Source organism: Cyprinus carpio, chromosome A12 (assembly GCF_018340385.1).
Source record: "Cyprinus carpio isolate SPL01 chromosome A12, ASM1834038v1, whole genome shotgun sequence".
In the NCBI taxonomy this organism is placed as follows: domain Eukaryota; kingdom Metazoa; phylum Chordata; class Actinopteri; order Cypriniformes; family Cyprinidae; genus Cyprinus; species Cyprinus carpio.
In genome coordinates, this window is record NC_056583.1 from 3,435,388 (window position 1) to 3,457,584 (window position 22,197).

At 36.0% G+C, this 22,197-nt stretch overlaps 1 protein-coding gene across 3 annotated transcripts in view; it reads right to left on the reverse strand.

Annotated features, from left to right (window-relative positions):
* LOC122146952 (mucin-17-like) overlaps positions 1-22,197 on the reverse strand; it is a 41,084-nt gene that overhangs the window by 6,192 nt on the left and 12,695 nt on the right. The window lies entirely within an intron of this gene.

The following is a 22,197-nucleotide window of genomic DNA, read 5'->3' on the forward strand; positions in this document are numbered from 1 at the left end:
TACAGAAGGCCTTTATTCACCCTCCAGAGCCTTTTTATGATGGATGGATGCGCTTTATTGGACTTCTTTCGGACTGTTGAAAAAAAAAAACACCCACCTATTGCCATTATAAAGCTTGGAAGACCAAGGATAATTTTTCATATAACCCCATTGGATTCATCTGAAAGAAGAAAGTCATACACACCTACGATGCCATGGGGGTGAGTAATACATGCATTTTTGGGTAAACGAACCCTTTAAGAGTCATGCTTTACTCTGGAACATGCAGTGCAACACTTATTTAAAAGGAATACCTCTTTACACCAATATAGAATTGGATTAAAAAAAAAAAACCATGTTGCATTGGTTTGTCACATTTTATGACATTCAGAAATCATGTAGAATACCAGTAAAGATGATAACATGCTAAAATTTCCCCCTTTTTTAGCCTAGTTGGTTCCGGAGGTGTATTTTCCACTTATTTTCCCATTGGATTTTAAAGTCTGTGTTCAGCAGAACAAATAAATTTGTACAGGCTTTTAACAGATTAGTACAGGAAGTTATTTTGAATGTAACCGAAACAGTTGAGGGGCACCATTTACTTTTGACTTTTATGCTTGGTTACAAAAAATTTTCTAAATATCTTCCACTTGAGGGTGAATGACAATTTTCATTTATTGGTAGCTGTCCCTGCCATTCGGTGAAATTAAGAATGTTGTGAAAGAAACTGAAGAGGGCATTCTGATTGTAACTGAGGAGCAGCAATGTAAAGTGCTTCACAAGGAATAACCAACATTGCTCTCATTTGGACATCTTGTCATCACTGACATCTTCCATAACCCCAAGGCATTTGGACTCCTAATGGTTCTGTATGCAGTGAACATCCACTATTCCACTACTTCAAGTGCATGAAATACACCATTGAGGCTCGCAAAAACTTGCGTAGAACAGCTGCTCCCACCATGTGCTCGCCACAGTGGCAGGAATTGTAGGTGGGGGGAGTGAATGTACAGCATTCTCTCCACCATCAATACCACGACTGAGGTGCCCTTGAGCAAGGCACTGAACCCCAACTGCTCCCCGGGGGCCGCAGCATAAACGGCTGCCCACTGCTCCAGGTGTGTGTTCACAGTGTGTGTATTCACTGCTGTGTGTATGCACTTTGGATGGGTTAAATGCAGAGCACAAATTCCGAGTATGGGTCACCATACTTGGCTGTATGTCACGTCACTTTTCAATGTTCATGATGTTTTTCATCGGCTCCACAGCAAGCTCTTTCATAAAATTTTTTTTTTTTTTTTTTTTTTTTTTTTTTTTTTTTTTAAAGAACTTTAGGTTCTTTTGAGACTTTCACTACATTTAAAATGCACATTAAAGTTTATCATGACTTGGAATATGCATGTTTTCATGAAAAATGTTGTTTCACGTCTCATTTTCCTATACAGTAATGTACACACATTCCTTCAAATTGACAAGTGCTTTTACTTTCCTTTTTCTGTTTCTTGTTTTATGACCACTAAATAGCATTATGATGGGGAGAGTTTGGAAACTTTCAAGATCCTTCTGATGTTAGCACTCCTGTCTGGTCATGTTGCGCTTTGAAATTTAGAATCTGACGGTTCAGACCTTTGTGCTTCCATGTGCACTCCATTCATATTTTATTATACAGAAGTACAGTACACTTTTTTTGTAAATAAATGTGATTAGTTTTGCCTTATAGATACATAATATCTTGGCTTCTAATTTTGACCAATAACTTGCATTATGGCGGGGGAGTGCATGTAAACTTGTGCAGGGTTAATATGCAGTGTTTAACCTTCTGATTTTCATATTGATGTATGAAATTAAAAATAATCCCTGTGGTTTTGATCTGAGGAATTGAAATGCAACTATTTGTTTCTCAATCCCATGCCAAGGTTATTTATTATACATCACACTTTCAAGTGTAGGTTCAGATCTTTAGATGTGTATGTGTTTGTATTTTGCAATTTTTTTTCCACTGTCAGTTGATGTGTTGACAGCAAATTGCTTGTTCAATTTAAATGTGAATGAAAGTGTTGTCTCTATCATTAAATAAATGAAAAAAAGTGTTTTGTCGTCTTTATTTTTAAATTCAAGGCAGTGGGGTAACATTTGTTTACGATTATTGATCCCAAAAAAAAAAAAAAAAAAAAATACACTTGACAACATGATTTAGGTTGACTGGACTAGAAAATAGTCAACTTAAACCAATTTGTTACCTGGACTAATTCCACTCTAATCGGAAGTTGATTCAACAAGAAATATGTTAAGAAAATTTTTAGGCAGCGGGGTAACAAAGTATTTTTAGTTGACATTCTTTTTTACAGTGATCTTTCACTACATCTTTCTCTTCAGATTTTTATTTCAACAATAACTGATATTTACATATTTAATGAAGCAGGTAGAAGAGTGCAAAAGATGACCCCTAAAAATCTTCATAATTTGCTAATGTCCTTCAAACCACTATGTTTTCCAATTTGCCAGCAAGACATTTTTCTAAGGAAGTGAAAATCATTTAAAATATATTAATTTAGTATGATCATATATTCTTATTTGTATTTTATTAAGTACAGGTCAGAATAAGCATATGGTTTCTTTTTACATAAATGTGTTACACTGAATGACCATGGTTTGTTACTCTGAATGACGATTTGCCAAAAAGATAATATTGGCATTGTTCCCATAACTGAAACGTTTTTAGTATTATTCCATGTCATTAAATTAGTTTTAATAATCCTGAGTAAATGAATGCAGAAACAGATGTTGAAATAAGCATTTTCCTGATGCCCCCCTGCCATGCTTGCTTAGCTTGTCACTTTGTTGCTGACTTGCTCTGCCTCAATTCCTGCTTGCAGCCACATTTATTAATACTTTTTGCAAACAAATGGCATGATCAGGATGAGTATTTTGGTGGAGAATCCCTTCAGTGATCTCTCTTGAACTACTGACATACTGTAGTGAGGGGGTCTCTCTGCCCAGAATTATTGGCAAGCTATTATTCCAACACAGGACTCATGGTAGCATTCACCTTTTCTTCACAGAACAATCGATTTTCCAGATGCCCCAAACAGTCGGAAGGGAGCTTCATCAGAGAAAATAATTTTGCACCAGTCTTCTGCTGTCCAATCCATGTACTTCATGTAGAATTTCAGTCTGTACTTGACATTTTTCTTGGAGAGAAGTGGCTTCCTTGCTGCCCTTTTTGACACCAGGCCGTTGTCCAAAAGTCTTGGCCTCACTGTGCATGCAGATGCTCTCACACCAACCTGCTGCCATTCCTGAGCAAGCTCTGCACTGGTGGTGACACGATTACGTAGCTGAACCCTCAGGAGGAGACGCTCCTGGCGCTTGCAGGACACTCTGGGATGTTCTGAAGACTTCACTGCAGTCGAACCTCTCTCGAAGTTCTTGATGATCTGGTAAATGGTTCTTTTTAGGTACAATATTATTTGTAGCAATTTCCTTGCATGTGAGGCCATTGTGATGCAAAGCAATGATGGCTGCATGTGTTTCTTTGGAGGTAACCATTACTAACAACAGCACAATGATTGGAAGCACTTCTTTCCCTCCTCCTATAGCAACCAGTCTGCTCTTACAATCTAATTAGTATGATAGTGATTTCACCTGACTAGTACTCATTCACTGTTAGCTGGTCATTGGGTCAAGATTAAAGAACAGCCCTTATCAGACCTGCGCTGTTACATTATTATTGTTTTAAAAATGTTAGCTGGTCATTGGGTCAAGATTAAACAACAGTGAATTATTATTAGTGTTTTTTTTTATTTATTTATTTTGTGAAAAGTTAATTTTTTTGGCCAATGAAGCTTTTAGCAATTATTTAAAATGCATCTGATCACCCCACACAATTTTGTAACTTGCATGCTTAGAGCAGAACCATGCATCGTTCATTTATATTTCTACATATTTCGTCATCTAGTGGTCTGTTATTGATACAACCACAACTGCTACAACTGATAACTGAGTGCTCAATTGGGTACTGAGAGTCATGTTGAGAATTAAAACGTCAATTTTGCGCTCTATTTACTTATAAGGCAAGTGGCCGCATAAGTGGGAAAATTACCCAGTGTAGACTTTATCACGCTGCAGAGAATTCTTTTGCAAAAATCTGCTGACTGTAGACTATCCCTCAGCCTTGCCACGCCCCCCTTGTCATCTCAAAGTTTGGGAACCACTGACATATTACATTTTTTTAGTTGGTTCACATCAGTGGATTCAGAAGTTCCAGATTAGAATAACCCAAAAAATTTAAACTTAAGAAAAGCAAAAACATGATGCTTCCGTGCATGTCTCTTTAAATGCAAATGAGCTGCTGCTCCCCACCCATTTTCCAAAAGTGGGTTGTGCCTTTACAGTTTGCACATGTATTAGTGTCACAATTAATAAGTATGTGTAGTCAGTATTAGTGTTAATTTTGTTAATGAAGACCATGACGAAAAATGATAGTTGACGAGCTTTTCCCATGACGAAAACAAGACAAAGACTAGACAATAATAAGGTCAATAAATGATAACTATGACTATCAACATGCAATTTTGTTGATTAAATAAGATGACTAAAATGTATTAAAAAAAATGTCAAAAAGAGAATTTTATTGGACCGTTCTACATGCCTCTACTATGATAGCTTTCATGTGTGCGGTTGCCAGATATCAAGAGTTCACATCCCCTTATCAGACCTTCGCTGTTACATGGATACATTTTCTGCCCAGTGGTTTGCTTATTTTAAGCAATCTGGCAATGAGGTGCATGCACTCACTCCTCATTGCGGAAGTGCCACCGACGATATGAAAACACAGACAAACACACAAAAACTCAGCAATCTAAATAAAAAAATCAAACAGCCGGTCGTATCACTCAGCCATCCTGAAATAGGCTATTGCAATGATCTGTCATGAGATCTTGACTGTTGTTTGCGATTGTGGTTGCTAAATAAATGCACTTACTCAACCGCTGTTGTTTTGATAGAGAAATAGGCTATTGCAATTTGGAATTAGTGGAATTACTAGGAATTTCACTTATAGTATTTTTCGTTTGTTTTAGCTGTTTTCATAATGTAGACAGATTGCATAAGTCTTTGGTAATAATTTATATAATAAAAAGCCTATAATAATTCAGTACACTAGATGAGGTAAAATACACCATGTATGTGTCCACATTGATTTGTGTGTACAAAAAAACTTTCCTGGTACATTATTATTATTGATTTGTGCTTACAGGAGAAAGTGCAATACCTGAAATTTGAAATTTGAGTAAGAGTAAGACTAAGTTAAAAATTGCTGCCAAAATTAATACTGCTGTATATACGGTTAATATTCTTACTGCCTTGGGTATATTTCGCGCTGTCAAGTTTAAGTTTGCCCCAAAGCACTAGAAGTACAGCCTCAATAATTGTTAACAAAAAGGAGACATTTTTAGTATTTAGTACTGTGTCAAATTGGTTTTCTTGAAGTCGGCCTGCCAAGATGCACTTCACAGTGCTGCCTCCTCGTGCCACGTGAACGCGCCTTCACAGATTACACAATGCTTTCGTTCGAATTGATTCGTTTCAAATAAATAAATAAATTTCAAACGACTTTCCATGTAGTTATGATGTCAGTTTTTTTAACAGTTGTATGTGAGCACACTATGACAATTTTTAAGTTAATTCATTATCAGGAAAAAATAAAGGTGATCTAGAAGGGCGCCTCCCGTTCCTGCGACATGCGCATTAATAATTTTCGGCACAGGCACTTAATATATTATTAATAGTTATCACATTTATTGCTTTTTTTGCATTACAACAGTAAATAGCTTGTTTTACAAATGCAAGTATCCAAAATAAACATCCAAAACAAGATTTGTAGTGAGATTATCAAACAAATAAGAATACAATGCTGAGCGTTTTCATTGGTGTCAGAGGACTCAGCAAATCCGATTCTTATCGATTCCCAGTTTCGATTCATAAAATCCTAATCAAATCAATATTGAATAATCAGTTCCAATTGATAACTGCTTCTCAAATCCGATTCTAATCGATTCCCAGTTTAGAAAAAAATTTAGTTGCCGCTGAAAAAAAAAAAAAAAAATCAGCAGGCTACATAAAAAAATGGACTCGTTTCAAATAGTTAGAAACTTGATCGTGCTTGCTAATGTTTGTTAAACTTATTAATATTTTTTAACTATAGTTTTTTTTTACATCAGTTGTTTGTTAAACTTATTAAACATTAGATGAAAGAAACTTGATCGTGCTTGCTAATGTTTGTTAAACTTATTAAACATTAGATGAAAGAATTTCATACAAGTTAAAATGCTTACAAATGTCATTAAAACTTTCAATTCCATATGATCAAGCACTTATTGAAAATCTACAAATGATTTTAACAGATTCTATAAAATTATTAAAAGTTTTTAATGCAAAACACTTTTGCTGCTATTGAGGTATGATACGGGTAAGGTTAGGGACAGGTTTGGTGGTGTGGGTTGGTTTAAGGGTTGGTTGAAGGGTCAACCGTGTACATTGGTCAATTTGATTATCATAAGGTAACAGTTCAATCTGTTTATATTATATTGTTTTGATAAATGAACAAGTAAAGTATATTGACAGTGGGTACAGAAAGTATTCAGACCCCCTTTAATTTTTCACTCTGTTATATTGCAGCCATTTGCTAAAATCATTTAAGTTCATTTTTTTCCTCAATGTACACAGCACCCCATATTGACAGAAAAACACAGAATTGTTTATATTTTTGCACATTTATTAAAAAAGAAAAACTGAAATATCACATGGTCCTAAGTATTCAGACCCTCTGCTCAGTATTTAGTAGAAGCACCCTTTTGATCTAATACAGCCATGAGTCTTTTTGGGAAAGATGCAACAAGTTTTTCACACCTGGATTTGGGGATCCTCTGCCATTCCTCCTTGTAGATCCTCTCCAGTTCTGTCAGGTTGGATGGCAAACATTGGTGGACAGCCATTTTCAGGTCTCTCCAGAGATGCTCAATTGGGTTTAAGTCAGGGCTCTGGCTGGGCCATTCAAGAACAGTCACGGAGTTGTTGTGAAGCCACTACATTTTAGCTGTGTGCTTAGGGTCATTGTCTTTTTGGAAGGTGAACCTTCGGCCCAGTCTGAGGTCCTGAGCACTCTGGAGAAGGTTTGCGTCCAGGATATCCCTGTACTTGGCTGCATTCATCTTTCCCTGGATTGCAACCAGCCCTCCTGTCCCTGCAGCTGAAAAACACACCCACAGCATGATGCTGCCACCACCATGCTTCACTGTTGGGACTGTATTGGACAGGTGATGAGCAGTGCCTGGTTTTCTCCACACATACCACTTAGAATTAAGGCCAAAAAGTTCTATCTTGGTCTCATCACACCAGAAAATCTTATTTCGTAGCAAACTCCATGCGGGCTTTCATGTGACTTGCACTGAGGAGAGGCTTCCGTCGGGCCACTCTGCCATAAAGCCCTGACTGGTGGAGGGCTGCAGTGATTGTTGACTTTCTACAACTTTCTCCCATCTCCCGACTGCATCTCTGGAGCTCAGCCACAGTGATCTTTGGGTTCTTCTTTACCTCTCTCACCAAGGCTCTTCTCCCCCGATAGCTCAGTTTGGCTGGACGGCCAGCTCTAGGAAGGGTTCTGGTCATCCCAAACGTCTTCCATTTGAGGATTATGGAGACCACTGTGCTCTTAGGAACCTTAAGTGCAGCAGAATTTTATTTGTAACCTTGGCCAGATCTGTGCCTTGCCACAATTCTGTCTCTGAGCTCTTCAGGCAGTTCCTTTGACCTCATGATTCTCATTTGCTCTGACATGCACTGTGAGCTCTAAGGTCTTATATAGACAGGTGTGTGGCTTTCCTAATCAAGTCCAATCAAGGCAAGGCAAGTTTATTTATATAGCACATTTCGTACACAATGGTAATTCAAAGTGCTTTACATAAAAGTAAAATAATCAAAGAAAAATAATTAAAAAAAGCAATTTTAAAACTTTGAAAATTATTGAAAAATTGACTTTAAAATTAATTTAAAACCGTTAAAATAGAAAATGATTTTACATAAAATACAGTGAATACGTAAGATACAGTGCAATCAGTTTGGACATCGAATAGTGCTCATTCAATAAATGCACAGCGGAACAGATGAGTTTTGAGTCTAGAAGCTGATTCCAACTGCGGGCGGCATAGTAACTAAAGGCGGACTCCCCTTGTTTTGTGTGAACCCTTGGTATTTCTAACTGACTCGATCGTAATGATCTGAGTGGTCTGATAGGTTTATATTCAGTGAACATATCTGCAATATATTTTGGTCCTAGATCATTGAGTGATTTATAAACGAGTAAAAGTACTTTAAAATCTATCCTAAATGTAACTGGAAGCCAGTGTAAGGACCTGAGAACTGGTGTGATATGCTCAGATTTTCTGGTTCTAGTAAGAATTCTGTCAGCAGCGTTCTGTATGAGCTGCAGCTGTCTAATGGTCTTCTTGTGAAGGCTGGTGAGGAGACCAATACAATAGTCCACCCTGCTGGTGATAAAGGGAAGAACAGGTTTCTCCAAGTTTTGACTTGAAACAAAACATCTAATTCTTGCAATGTTTTTAAGATGATAGTATGCTGATTTAGTTACTGCTTTGACATGACTACTGAAACTAAGGTCTGTCTCCAGAAACACACCAAGATTCCTGACTTGATTTGGAGTTGTTTGACCCCTAGAGTCAATGTATGCATTCACCTTGAAAACTTCATCTTTGTTTCCAAATGCAATGACTTCAGTTTTTTCCTTGTTTAACTGAAGAAAGTTCTGGCACATCCAACTATTAATTTCATCAATACATTGGCAGAGGGAGTCAATGGGGCTGTAGTCATTTGGCGATAAGGCTAGGTAAATCTGTGTATCATCAGCATAGCTGTGATAGGCAATTTGGTTCTTTCTCATTATTTGACTTAGTGGGAGCATATACATGCTAAACAAGAGCGGTGTAAGAATTGAGCCTTGAGGGACTCCGCATGTCATGGATGTCCACAGACTTATGCTCTCCTAAGCCCCTTTCACACTGCAAATCCGGCAAATACACGGGTAATGTGTCCCGGCATTTGTACCCGGGTCGCTAGATTTTGCACTTTCACACTGCCAGTAATTACCCGGAATATGCACACTCTCACACACAAAACACAAAAATACCCCAAAAAAACACACAACATCATGTTACAACTAATAAATTACTAGACAAAAACATTAGGCACGTTAACTTTCACTGAAGCTGGTGAGCGATCTCAGCTTAAGCGCGGAAAGTAAGGAACTAACTGATTTATGCTTCGTTACAGTTTGCACATGTTTTTTCGTCATGAACGTTGGTCTGCCTTCAAAAAAACGCTAAAAGAATGTGCTTGTTCCGGGACTGAACCCGGCAATGTTACTAGGTCCCCGACCCGGGTTCAATCCCGGAATCAATCCTGGGACGTGTTTGCTTTCACGCAGAAGTCGACCTGGCAATGTTCCGGCAATTTGCCGGGTCCGACGTGCAGTGTGAAAAGGGCTCTAGACTCACATAATAGCCTCTCCCTTCTAAGTATGACCTGAACCATTTGAGTACCATCCCAGAAAGCCCGACCCAGTTTTCCAGTCTCTCTAGTAGTATGTTATGATCGACAGTGTCAAACGCAGCACTGAGATCTAGCAATACCAGCAGTGATATTTTGCCAGAGTCAGAATTTAAGCGAATATCATTTATTATCTTGATGAGTGCTTTTTCTGTGCTGTGATGCGGTCGGAAACCAGATTGAAAATTGTCCAGGTATCCATTTGAGTTTAAGTATTTGTTCAGCTGATCAAGGACTACCATTTCTATAATTTTGCCTATAAAAGGAAGATTAGATATAGGTCTATAATTGCTCAAAATGGTCTTATCAAGATTGCTCTTTTTCAGGAGGGGCTTAACAACTGCAGTTTTCAGGGAGTTTGGAAATGTCCCAGAAAGTAGTGAGGCGTTCACCACTTCTAAGAGGTCTGCTCCTAAACAGTTAAGCACACTTTTGAAAAAAAGATGTGGGAAGTGTCAAGATAGCAGGTTGACGATTTTAGGTGCTGCACTATTTCTTCCAAAATTTTGCTATCAATTGCTTCAAAAATAGACATAGTATATTTTTGATATTGTTGCCAAATCTGTCTGACCTCTGCATTACTTGATGTGCTAATCTCCTTCCTGATATTGATGATCTTCTCAGAAAAGAAGGAAGCAAACTCAATGCATTTGCTGTTTGACAGCATTTCACTGGGAATCTAATTTGGGGGGTTTGTCAGTCTCTCAACAGTGGCAAAAAGAGTATGAGTGTTGTTTAAATTACTGTTTATAAGGTTTGAGAAGAAATTCTATCTAGCTGTGGCTAGTTTCACATTAAAAGCATGAAGGCTGTATTTATAGATGCTATAGTGAATTTCAAGTTTCGTCTTCCGCCACATACGCTCGGCTTTTCTGCACTGTCTTTTCATAGTCTGAACTGCTGTTGATCTTCTCCAAACTGATTTCTGTCAGTACAATCAAACACAGCTGGACTCAAATGAAGGTGTAGAACCATCTCAAGGATGATCAGAAGAAATGGACAGCACCTGAGTTAAATATATGAGTGTCAAAGCAAAGGATCTGAGTCCTAAGTGACCATGTGATATTAGTTTTTCTTTTTTAATCTGCAAAAATGTCAACAATTGTGTTTTTCTGTCAATATGGGGTGCTGTGTGTACATTGAGGAAAAAAAAATAACTTAAATGATTTTAGCAAATGGCTGCAATATAACAGTGAAAAATTTAAGGGGGTCTGAATACTTTCCGTACCCACTGTATTTTCCTGTTTGCACCAAAATTACAACATCTGCTATGTCTTTAGCAAGCATTTAGCTAAACTCAACCAGCCACCCTTAACACAAACCTTGTTACATTAGCTAAAATCCAATGTCCATAAAGATACTAAATGATTAGTAATCCTTTATAAACATTTACAAATGATGAATAGTTTCAACTTTAGATTGGCTAGTGCAAAAACATGAATTAATGATTAATAAATTAGTAAATGTGAATAGGGTAAACTCAGGTCTTTCAGGAAACTTTTTGCCATTGAGATGACTGCTTATAAAGGTAGTAATGATTAGTAAACAATTATACACATTTGCAAATTATGAATAGTTTCCACTTTATATTTGGTACAGCAAAAATGTGAACAAATAATATATAGATTATTTGGTAAGATGTGTAAATAGAGGTCTACACAAAGTTTACTGACATTTGTACGCCTTTCAATTTACATTAATCAATCATTAGGTCATGTTTGGTACACTGTAAAAAAAAAAAAACATTTTGAAAAATTATGGAAACTGACAAATAAACATTGACTCAACAAATTGCTTCCCAAAAATTACCCCCAAACAACAAAAAAAAAAATACATTGTACTAATTTTAGCTGAAGGTCTAAAGTTAAAATTAAAAAATTATATTCACCGAACATTGAATTGTGCTCAGCCTCATCTATCAAGCAGAAGTGAAAAATCTATGTTGGCCCAACAATCCTTGCAGCAAAAAAAAAGGCGTGTACGCATGCACCTGAGAGAAACCCTTGGCGGATTCAAATTCCTGTGCGCGAGAGAGCGGAGCCGATGCTGAGGAGTGATAAACATTTCCAGCTGGATTTTCCATCATTAAAGTTATGGTAAGTACTGATCTTTGTATTTAAGTCATGTTTAAGTTAAACAGAGTGTGGGTCTCAGTAATTGACAATTACGAAAAACGTGGGTATGTACATTACCTTAAATTACATTACCGCCTCTGATAAGTTAAGTATTCACTGAACAAATTAAGTTAAACCGAGTTTCCAAATTTTACTTTGACACTATGAATTTAATCAATTACATTGTATTTTGCAGAATTACGGTGAATTCACGTCTTTACTCGTGTCATGTTAGCATTATAATAACCTAGTTTAGCTCATACTGATCTCTTGGTAACGTAGAGGTGTGTGATAGGCTATATGTCATCTTTGGTAATATCGTAAATGTTTTAACGATGAGGGGTTTGACATTGAGTACCGTTAACATTATATCGCAAAAACCGAACACACATACAGAGTGTAGGCATACATTACGTAATGAAGGTTAGACTAGTGAGTTTGTGCATTAGAGTGTGCTCTTTCACTGCATGATTCAATCTAGTAAAATGCATTTAGATTGATCACAAAATTCAAGATATGGGGGCAGAAAATGTATATATTTACATAATTTCAAATGGTTAATCAATGTCACATGAAGAGTGACTTTTTCTTCCACAAAGCAACATTATAACAAATGTGATATTGGTTTTATACAATAGTTAAAAAACATGAAGGTAATATTAAGGGCCTTACGTTTTTTTTTGCCAACAAAAATTCCAATTTGCGTCTCTAAGCTACAGTACATGATGGTGTTTCCTTCCTGAATGAATCAACCATTTAAATGATTTGGTTCAGTCGCAATGACTCACTTATTAACAGGTGACTTGCTGCCACCTACTGGCGGCTTTAATTTCACATTCAAAGTATTTTTTCAATTTTTAAATAATTCCAAGTATCAGTATTAAACATTTTAATGTTTAAAATATCAAAATCAAATATCAAATCTTTAAGAGTCCACAGTAGTCCTTAAAATGTCAGCACAATAACACTCTGCAAAATATCATCCATCTTATTGTTAGCGATAAAATCTCAAAATATTGAGATATAATTTGTCTATCGCACACCCCTATCTCTCGGTTACCTAAAGTTACTATTTATTAAACTAAATTGTTTTTATTTCACTTTATGGTTATATTAAATATATGCGACAAGGAAAACATTTCTGCTATAACTTTTGTTCCCCTCAGTGTAATCTTCCATTGCTAGGTCTGAGTTTACCAGGCACCATTTAGTCAGAAGTGTAAAAAAGGAACCACTATGAATTTCACTGAGTATTTAACTCAGTTCTTATTGAATGTTAATTCCACATTAGTGTCAAATACTATGAGCTCTTAGATGTAATTTGTGTGACGTGGCTCTGTGTAATGCAGGCTGCATAAGTTATTGAAGTTATACGTAGACATATTGACATTGCTATTTTATATTTTATATTTTTATGTAAAAATATAAAATAGCAATGTCAATATGTCTACGTATAACTTCAATAACTTATGCAGCCTGCATTACACAGAGCCACGTCACACAAATTACATCTAAGAGCTCTAGAGATATATATATATATATATATATATATATATCACATTGGAGTACATTCCATGAATGGCTCATATTAAAAATAAACTGATTGAATGGGTTTTTACCACAATAGCGTGGTTGCGTACACTGCGGACAGTTGTGTTGTGTGTTTTATGCAATTGCGTATGCACATTATTATTCTTTAGCTTGGGTTACACAAATCAATTTTGTTGGTTGGAACAGCAGCTATGCTAATTATGCAAAAAATGACTGTCTACCTTCCAAAAAAAGGATGGACAAAAAGAGGATTTACACAACATTCAGCCAAGATCCAGAACACCCGAGAACAAATAACAACAAACACACAAAAAGACCTCAGATGATGCCAACCCTGAAACAACATACAGAACTACCAAATTTTGCTATAAGTTAGAATTCAACAAATAATAATTGCTGTTAATGGTGTTCATCGCCTGTTTGATTAAGTCTTTAATTTATTTTTCCGTACATTTCTGCCATATGTACATAAACTGACAGTCACCACTGATAGGCTACTATTAAATATTGTAGAAACTTAATTTTCTGTAAAGTTGCTTTCCAAAGATTTGTATCGTGAAAAGCGCTATACAAATAAACTTGAATTGAACCGAATTGTTCTAAAAAGTAAATTTTGCATAATATATCCCATTTAGGGTAAGGTACAGAGAGGTTGAACTAGTGTCACAAAATATACCAGTACTAGAAAAGTGTTGACAATTCCTCATTTTATTAGTACCAAAAAAATTACAGCATTTTAATGAGTCATTTGCAGAGTTGCATTGACCGAGTGTGCACATCTGTTGCGTGTGCATTCTATCTGCACAGTGCAGGACTGCCTAAAGATACTGACACGTTAAAGAGGCACAATAAAGAAACAAGCATCGAGAAAACAAGCAGTATGTGTATGATATTAAAAAAAAAAGTTAAGTACAACAGCATTGAAAAAGAACAATATTGCTCTCAAGCTGACTGACATATGAAGCTTATGAACAATAAGTGACTGTCAGCTTTACATCTCCAATGCTGTTCTGTTCTACGTCTTATTGCGCTTGAACCGAATACATGAAAAATTATGAAAAAGTCGGTTATGTCTTAAGTGAATGAAATCATGACATCAATAATTCAGATGCGTATCGTTTATGGGTCTGGGCAGTTCTTAAAGTGAGAGCAGCCTACTAGCCTATTATCCATTGCTGCCGTCTGTAATGATTTAGAAGTAGTCAAAGTAGGGCTGGGCAATCTAGCTAAAAAAAAAATGACCACAATGTGTTTCATATCATTATGTATCAATAATTGTTGACTTAGAAACAAGATTTTAACCACTGTACATTTAATTTACCCATTTTAAGATTCAAGATTCAAGTTTTATTCGTCACATACACAATTATATAGAGAATATATAACCAGCAGTGAAATGTCAGGTTCATTCATACATTAAGACAAACAAATAATTTTAGTTTTAGCAGTCAAACAAAAAATAAACATCTTTCTTATATTTTATATGCAGATTAAATAAGTGTTTAAGAAACTTTCAAATGTCTCCTGGAGTCACAGGAGGGTGCAATGAGCAAAATAATGCACATTAAATTGTTTATTCAATGCAAACAAAAAAAGTGTAATGTCTATACTAACATTTATAAATCAAATAATCTCAACCTCTCAACTTTACATGGCTTTCTGTCCATCTCCGTGAGTGCAACAATCATGGCTGTGCATCTCAAAAAATGCACAGAATATGCATTGTTTGAATGGCTTGGTTTCAGTTCTAACCTAGCCAAGATCTTCTCCACATTGATTCTATATTTCTCTAATATTTTGAATGAAAAACGCAGCAGCAGCTCGTCTTGTGGGTTCAACTGGACAGACTAACAATAACATTAAAACAACGTTACATCATTACCGCTTCTCATATGGCATTGATGAGGCTACCTGATCCACATGCAAAATTTAAATGCAAACTTATTTTAAATTTGACAGGGGTGAGCTATATGGTAAAAATATATCACGATTTTTCTTCAGGAAAATCACAATTCACGATCATGATTCTCTGTCATGTTGGTTTTACCATTTTGCAGCTGTGTTTATATGTAAACATTGTGTGCTTTTAACAGTATTAGCGCAATCAGACACAAAAGAACTTAATCAAGTAATCAGCCATTTTTACAGGTTTTGCTTCTTTCACACTGCGAGCCTTAGTGCTCAATTCCACTGAGATCTACTCAGATCTGTTTTTTTTTTTTTTTTAGTATAGCTATTCACATTGTTTTAAATGTGGCCAATATATGATTTGCAGTGTGAACAGATCATGGTTCTGAACTGACACACCTGCACAAAGGTACAATACGAACAGGGTTGCCAGGTTTTCACAATCTGCCCAATTTCTTCTCAAAACTAGTCAAGAATTAGTCCAGTCGTGTTCCGGGGGTAGCGTAAGGGGGGGACGCTTTAACCCACGGAGATGAAAAACAACCCACAGCTACAATGACAAAGTAGCCCAATTCCAAGGGAAAACTGTTGACTTGGCAACACTTGTGCAGCGCGACACCATACGAATGTAAACACAGAGGACAAAGTGATTATGCATTTATTTATAGTGTGATCTGCAGCAGAAACCAGCTAAATTATGCGCTGAAAAAGATAAGGATGTGCCAGAAGAGAGCAGAGTTTTGAAACTTATGATACAAGCCCTCATGTTTTGCTTGTATATCGAGTCACTGTAATCTGTAAGTTCTCTAAGTTCTCACATGTCTCTATATCTCCCTTGACTACCTTTCGCAACTGTCTTGAGAACTTTGGGTATGTAAAATCTTTGAAGTGACTCCCATGAGCTTTTGAAGAATTGTGATGAATGCTGATCTAGAGTGACGTAGAAGTCGCATGAATTCCGATATGAACATTCACACAGCAAAACATCTGACCTGTATCGGATTTAGTACAACATATGGAAGTGGCACAAATGGGAATGATCAGATTCCATGTGGTTTGTGCTGTTCACGCTGTCATAAGAAAAACTGATCTCAGTCACATTTGAGCAAAAAAAAAAAAAAAAAAATTTGATTTGGGCAACATTTGCCCGCAGTGTGAACATAGCCTTCGCGAGCACGTGCTTCAAGTGTACGCACTCAGAAAAAGTACATGTCAGAACAGCATGTGAGTGAAATGATTAACTGGCAAGGCTTTAAAGCACATGCAAATAAAAAAATTCTACTAAAGTAAAAAAACCAATACATCCATGAAAGCAGAGGTGGAAAGAGTACAAAAATATTCTACTCAAGTAAAAGTACCATTACATTTATGAAATTTTACTTAAGTACAAGTAAAAGTACCAGTCTAAAAATCTACTTAAGTAAAAGTAAAAAGTAGCTCATTTGAAATTTACTCGGAGTAAAAATTACTTGGTTACATTTTTACATTGAGGGAGGCAAAAATGGGATAGGCCAAGGGTTTCAAACTCAGTTCCTGGAGGGCCACAGTCCTGCACAGTTTAGATATAACCCCAATTAAACACATCTGATCCAGCTAATCTAATCATTTAGGCTTATCAAAAAACCTGGAGCTGGGCAAAAACTCTGCAGGGCTACGGCCCTCCTCGAACTGAGTTTGACACTCTTGGGATAGGCCTATTCATCTCAAACAAGTTGTTTTTAATTCAAGGAATCAGTTATTTAGAATAATAAGACATTTGGGCTGTTACCCGGCAAATCAGTATCAACAAAATTCATCGTTTCAATGCAGAGGAAACGCAGAAGCTTCATCGGAAGTGGCATTTAGATGTATTTACACGCTGTTTAATGCAGGACATGAATGCATTTAACCTGCAGTTACAAATGCATGAATAATGTTTTGATATACGAAGACATGAAGATGCAAAATGTTGAATACTCATTTGAAATTAATAAAAAAAAGGATACTTTAAATGTGAAATTGGAATTATTTTTTGTTGTAGAAATAGAGCAAAAACAGGCAATATGGGGTCTAAAACGCAAGTCTCAACTTGTTTATTGAACTGTTAAAAAAAATAATTCTATATGTAATCATGCAGATTTTTGGAGGAAAAACGGCATTCTTTGTGTGATATTGATTTACTATATAATAAAAAAAATATATATATATAGTTCATTCATATATATATATATATATATATATATATATATATATATATATATATATATATATATATATATATATATATATATATATATATAAAAACTTTCTGTACCAAATCTTCAATTTTGTAATCATTCTAAATGCATGTTAGCAGACTGAATCACAGTGAAAGAACGCACTCTAAATGCGCGCACATCGTTAAAACAACAATATCACAGACAATATATAATCGCACACTCTGCACCACTGACTTTTTGGCTAATTTGTGCAACACCTCTTGCTAACATGTCAAAGCTTCGTTCCAATGGAACGATGCAATTATTTAGCTAACCTCTACATGCTTGCGAAGGGTTGATGTCTTGTCGAGATTTTATAAGCTGCTAGTTTGGTCTCCCTAGGTAAGCACAGCTAACACTGCATAAGAGCAGAAATACGGCCAGGGGTTCACTTCATTTCCTTTGAGTTCAACTTCAGAGTATGACGGGGTTTCATTTTCAGCGGTGTCTGCACCACCATCGCATGTTTTGTCTGTCTGCATCTTTTGTGATTTTAGCCCCAGTTTGCCCTCTTGCCCATTATTTACTGCAGTAGTTTCCGGGGAGCGATTTTTTATTTTTATTTTTTTACTCTGTAATTAATGCTTTAAAATGTAGTGAAGTACAATACTTCAAACAAAATATACTTAAGTAAAAGTAAAATTACAGATTTTAAAAATTACTTTAAAAAGGAGAAGTACACAAAAAAGCTACTCAATTACAGTAACGCGAGTAAATGTAATTCGTTACTTTCCACCTCTGCGTGAGTGTAACTACCAAAGAGTTAATATTTGTGACCCTGGACCACAAAACCAGTCTTAAGAGTCAATTTTTCAAAATTGAGATTTATACATAAAATATTTGATATATTTACGTTAGGATATTTACAAAATCTCTTCATGGAACATGATCTTTACTTAATATCCTAATGATTTTTGGCATAAAATAAAAATCGATAATTTTTTTTTTGGCCATTGCTAAAAATATACCCCAGCGACATAAGACGGTCCAGGGTCACATTTGATGTAAATGTATGTCACGTTGTACAGTATATTGAGAAAACTGCAACTGATACAATGTGCTCTGTGATATGATACAATATTTCTTCAAAAGCAGATTGTGGAGACATTTTAATTGTCCACGAATAAAAATATATTGCACACCCCTAAATTTGACTAATATTCATTTTATATTTACTCATCGCAGGCTGGCATGGCACTCATTTCAGCAATTAGTTTGTGTGAGCTGTCTGCTTGTCACAAAATAGCATGCACCATTAAATGAAACAAGCATGAAACTATCGTATATATCAGACTTTTTCTATTGTTATCAATGGTGTTCCCGCAATAAATCTTTTAACATTTTAGCAATCAGGCCTACAACAAAGTACAGTAGGTGGACATCCAAAACGTTGTTTCTACCGCCGCTCGTACCACCGCCGCGGCATCTGCAAAGTGCATTTGCAGCTTTTGACCGCTGAGTGGCGCTTTAATCACAGGTTTTCAAACAAGCACATCAAAGCACATTTTCGCAAATAGACATCAGCTTTGCCTCACCGAAGTGTTATATTTGATTGCAGTCAGGGAAAATGAAAGAAAAAATATTTAATATTCACAGATGAAAGTTTAGTACTTATGAAGATATGTGCGTTTCTTAGAACGAATTCAAGCAGGATAAATGTCAAGCCTATGAGCCTGTGCTTATATTTTCTCTACACCATATTTTAGATTAGACACATTTAAATAGTAAGCAGTATTATTTATATAATATGAATTATGTGTTATATTATTAAAAAGAAAATGTGGTTTACTTTGCATCGGAGCATTAAAAGTGATAGCCTATTGTGAGCTAGGCTTGCGTGTTTTATAAATTATTTTCTTTATTTTAGTAAAACGTAAGGCACTCTATAATTTCGCTCCCATTATTTAGGCCTAATTAAAACAAGAAACGAATAAATTAAACCTGCACGATTTAACTAAATCATTGCAACTCTAAAGAATGGATGGATTAATAAAACGTCCTCACTTATCAACAAAGTGCATACGATGTAAAAAAAAAAATAAAAAAAAAAGAGCTTCATTAATTGACAACTTCAGTGATTTTAAATGGAGTCTTCTTTTCTTGCTTTCATATAATTTAAGTAAATTAAAAATAAATAAAATAAATAAATAAATTGCAGCCGCATTACTCCATCAAACTACTGTTATAAACATGAGCCCCGTCAGACTGGTCGTGGGGGAGGTGTTGCAACAATATATAGTGATATTCTCAGGTGTTACCCAGAAAACAGGATACAGGTTTAAATCATTTGAAATACTTATGCTTAATGTTACACTGTCAGATATGCAAAAGAAATCTATTGTATCTCTTTCTCTGGCTACTGTGTATAGACCACCAGGGCCATATACAGAATTCCTAAAAGAATTTGGAGATTTCCTTTCAGACCTGTGTGGTTACTGCTGATAAAGCGCTAATTTTCGGAGATTTTAACATTCATATTGATAATACAAATGATGCATTAGGACTTGCGTTTACTAACTTATTAAACTGTTTTGGAGTAAAGCAAAATGTCAGCGGGCCCACTCATCGTTTTAATCATACGCTAGATTTAATTATATCGCATGGAATCGATCTTACTGACATAGATATCGTACCTCAAAGTGATGATGTTACTGACCATTTCCTTGTATCGTTCATTTTGCGTATTGATGATAAAAACTATATAGCTTCGCGTTATTGTCCGGGCAGAACTATTGTTCCAGCCACCAAAGAAAGATTCACAAATAACCTGCCTGATTTATCTCAACTGCTCTGTGTACCCATAAATACACATGAACTAGACAAAATGACTAGTTCAACATGGGCACTATCTTCTCTAATACATTAGAAACTGTTGCCCCCATCAAATTGAAAAAGGTTAGAGAAAAACGTACTGTGCCATGGTACAACAGTAATACCCACTCTCTCAAGAAAGAAACTCGTAGTCTTGAGCGCAAATGGAGAAAAACGAACTTGGAAGTTTTTAGAATTGCGTGGAAAAACAGTATGTCCAGCTATAGACAGGCTCTAAAAAACTGCCAGGGACGAGCATATCCACAAACTCATAGAAAAAATAACCAAAATATACCACGGTTTTTATTTAGCACAGTGGCTAGATTAACAAATATTCAGACGCCACCCGATCTAAATATTCCCTCACAGTTAAATAGTAATGACTTTATGAATTTCTTCACTGATAAAATAGATAACATCAGAAATACAATAACAAATGTAGATTCTACAGCGTCTAATACTTTAGTTTTATCCATCGCACCCAAAGATAAATTGCAGTGCTTTACAACTATAGGACAGGAAGAGCTAAATAAACTTATCACTGCATCTAAACTAACAACATGTTTATTAGATCCTGTACCCACTAAATTACTGAAAGAGTTGTTACCTGTAGCAGAAAAACCGCTTCTAAACATCAACTCGTCGTTATCTTTAGGTCACGTCCCAAAACCATTCAAGCTGGCGGTTATTAAGCCTCTTATTAAGAAACCACAACTAGATCCTAGTGAACTGGCAAATTACAGACCCATTTCAAATCTTCCATTTATGTCTAAAATTTTAGAAAAAAGTTGTGTCATCTCAATCGTGCTACAACCCCCAAAAAAATGATCTCTATGAAGAATTTCAGTCGGGTTTTAGGCCCCATCATAGCACAGAAAACTGCACTTGTTAAAATTACAAATGACTTGCTTCTTGCTTCAGATCAAGGCTGCATCTCATTGCTAGTTTTACTTGATCTTAGTGCTGCGTTCGACACCATAGATCACAACATACTCATAGATAGATTACAAAACTATACAGGTATCCAAGGGCAGGCTTTAAGATGGTTTAGATCCTACCTGTCCGATCGCTACCACTTTGTTTATTTAAATGGGGAGTCATCTCATTTATCACCAGTAAAATATGGAGTGCCACAAGGATCTGTCCTAGGTCCTCTGCTATTTTCAATATACATGTTGCCCCTTGGTAATATCATTAGAAAATACGGGATTAGTTTCCACTGTTACGCTGATGATACTCAACTATATATCTCAACAAGACCAGGTGAAACTTCAAAATTATCTAAGCTAACAGAGTGTGTTAAAAATGTAAAAGATTGGATGACCAATAATTTTCTCCTATTAAATTCAGATAAGACAGAGATATTACTTATTGGACCAGAAAACATTACACAGAATCTCGTAGATTACAATATGCAATTAGACGGATGTACTGTTATTCCTCTACTGTCAAAAATAGATTGAACACGTAACTACCTTCTACTGTCAAACATCTTTTCTTGTCAAATCTGAAAATCATATTTCCCATGTTACAAAAAACATCATTCTTCAATCTTAGAAACATTGCCAAGCTACGAAACATGTTAACTGTTCCTGATGCAGAAAAGCTAGTTCATGCATTCATGACCTCTAGACTGGACAATTGTAATGCACTGCTAGGTGGTTGTCCTGCATCCTCAATAAACAAGCTACAGGTAGTCCAAAATGCAGCGGCTAGAGTCCTTGCCAGGTCAAGAAAATATGATCATATTACCCCAATACTACAGTCTCTGCACTGGCTACCTATTAAGTCCCGTATCAGTTACAAAATATTATTACTTACTTATAAGGCCCTTAATGGCTTAGCTCCTGCGTACCTAACTAGCCTTATACCACGCTACAACCCATCACGCTCCCTAAGGTCACAAAACGCTGGACTTTTGATAGTACCTAGGATAGCAAAGTCCACTAAAGGAGGTAGAGCTTTTTTCGCCTTTG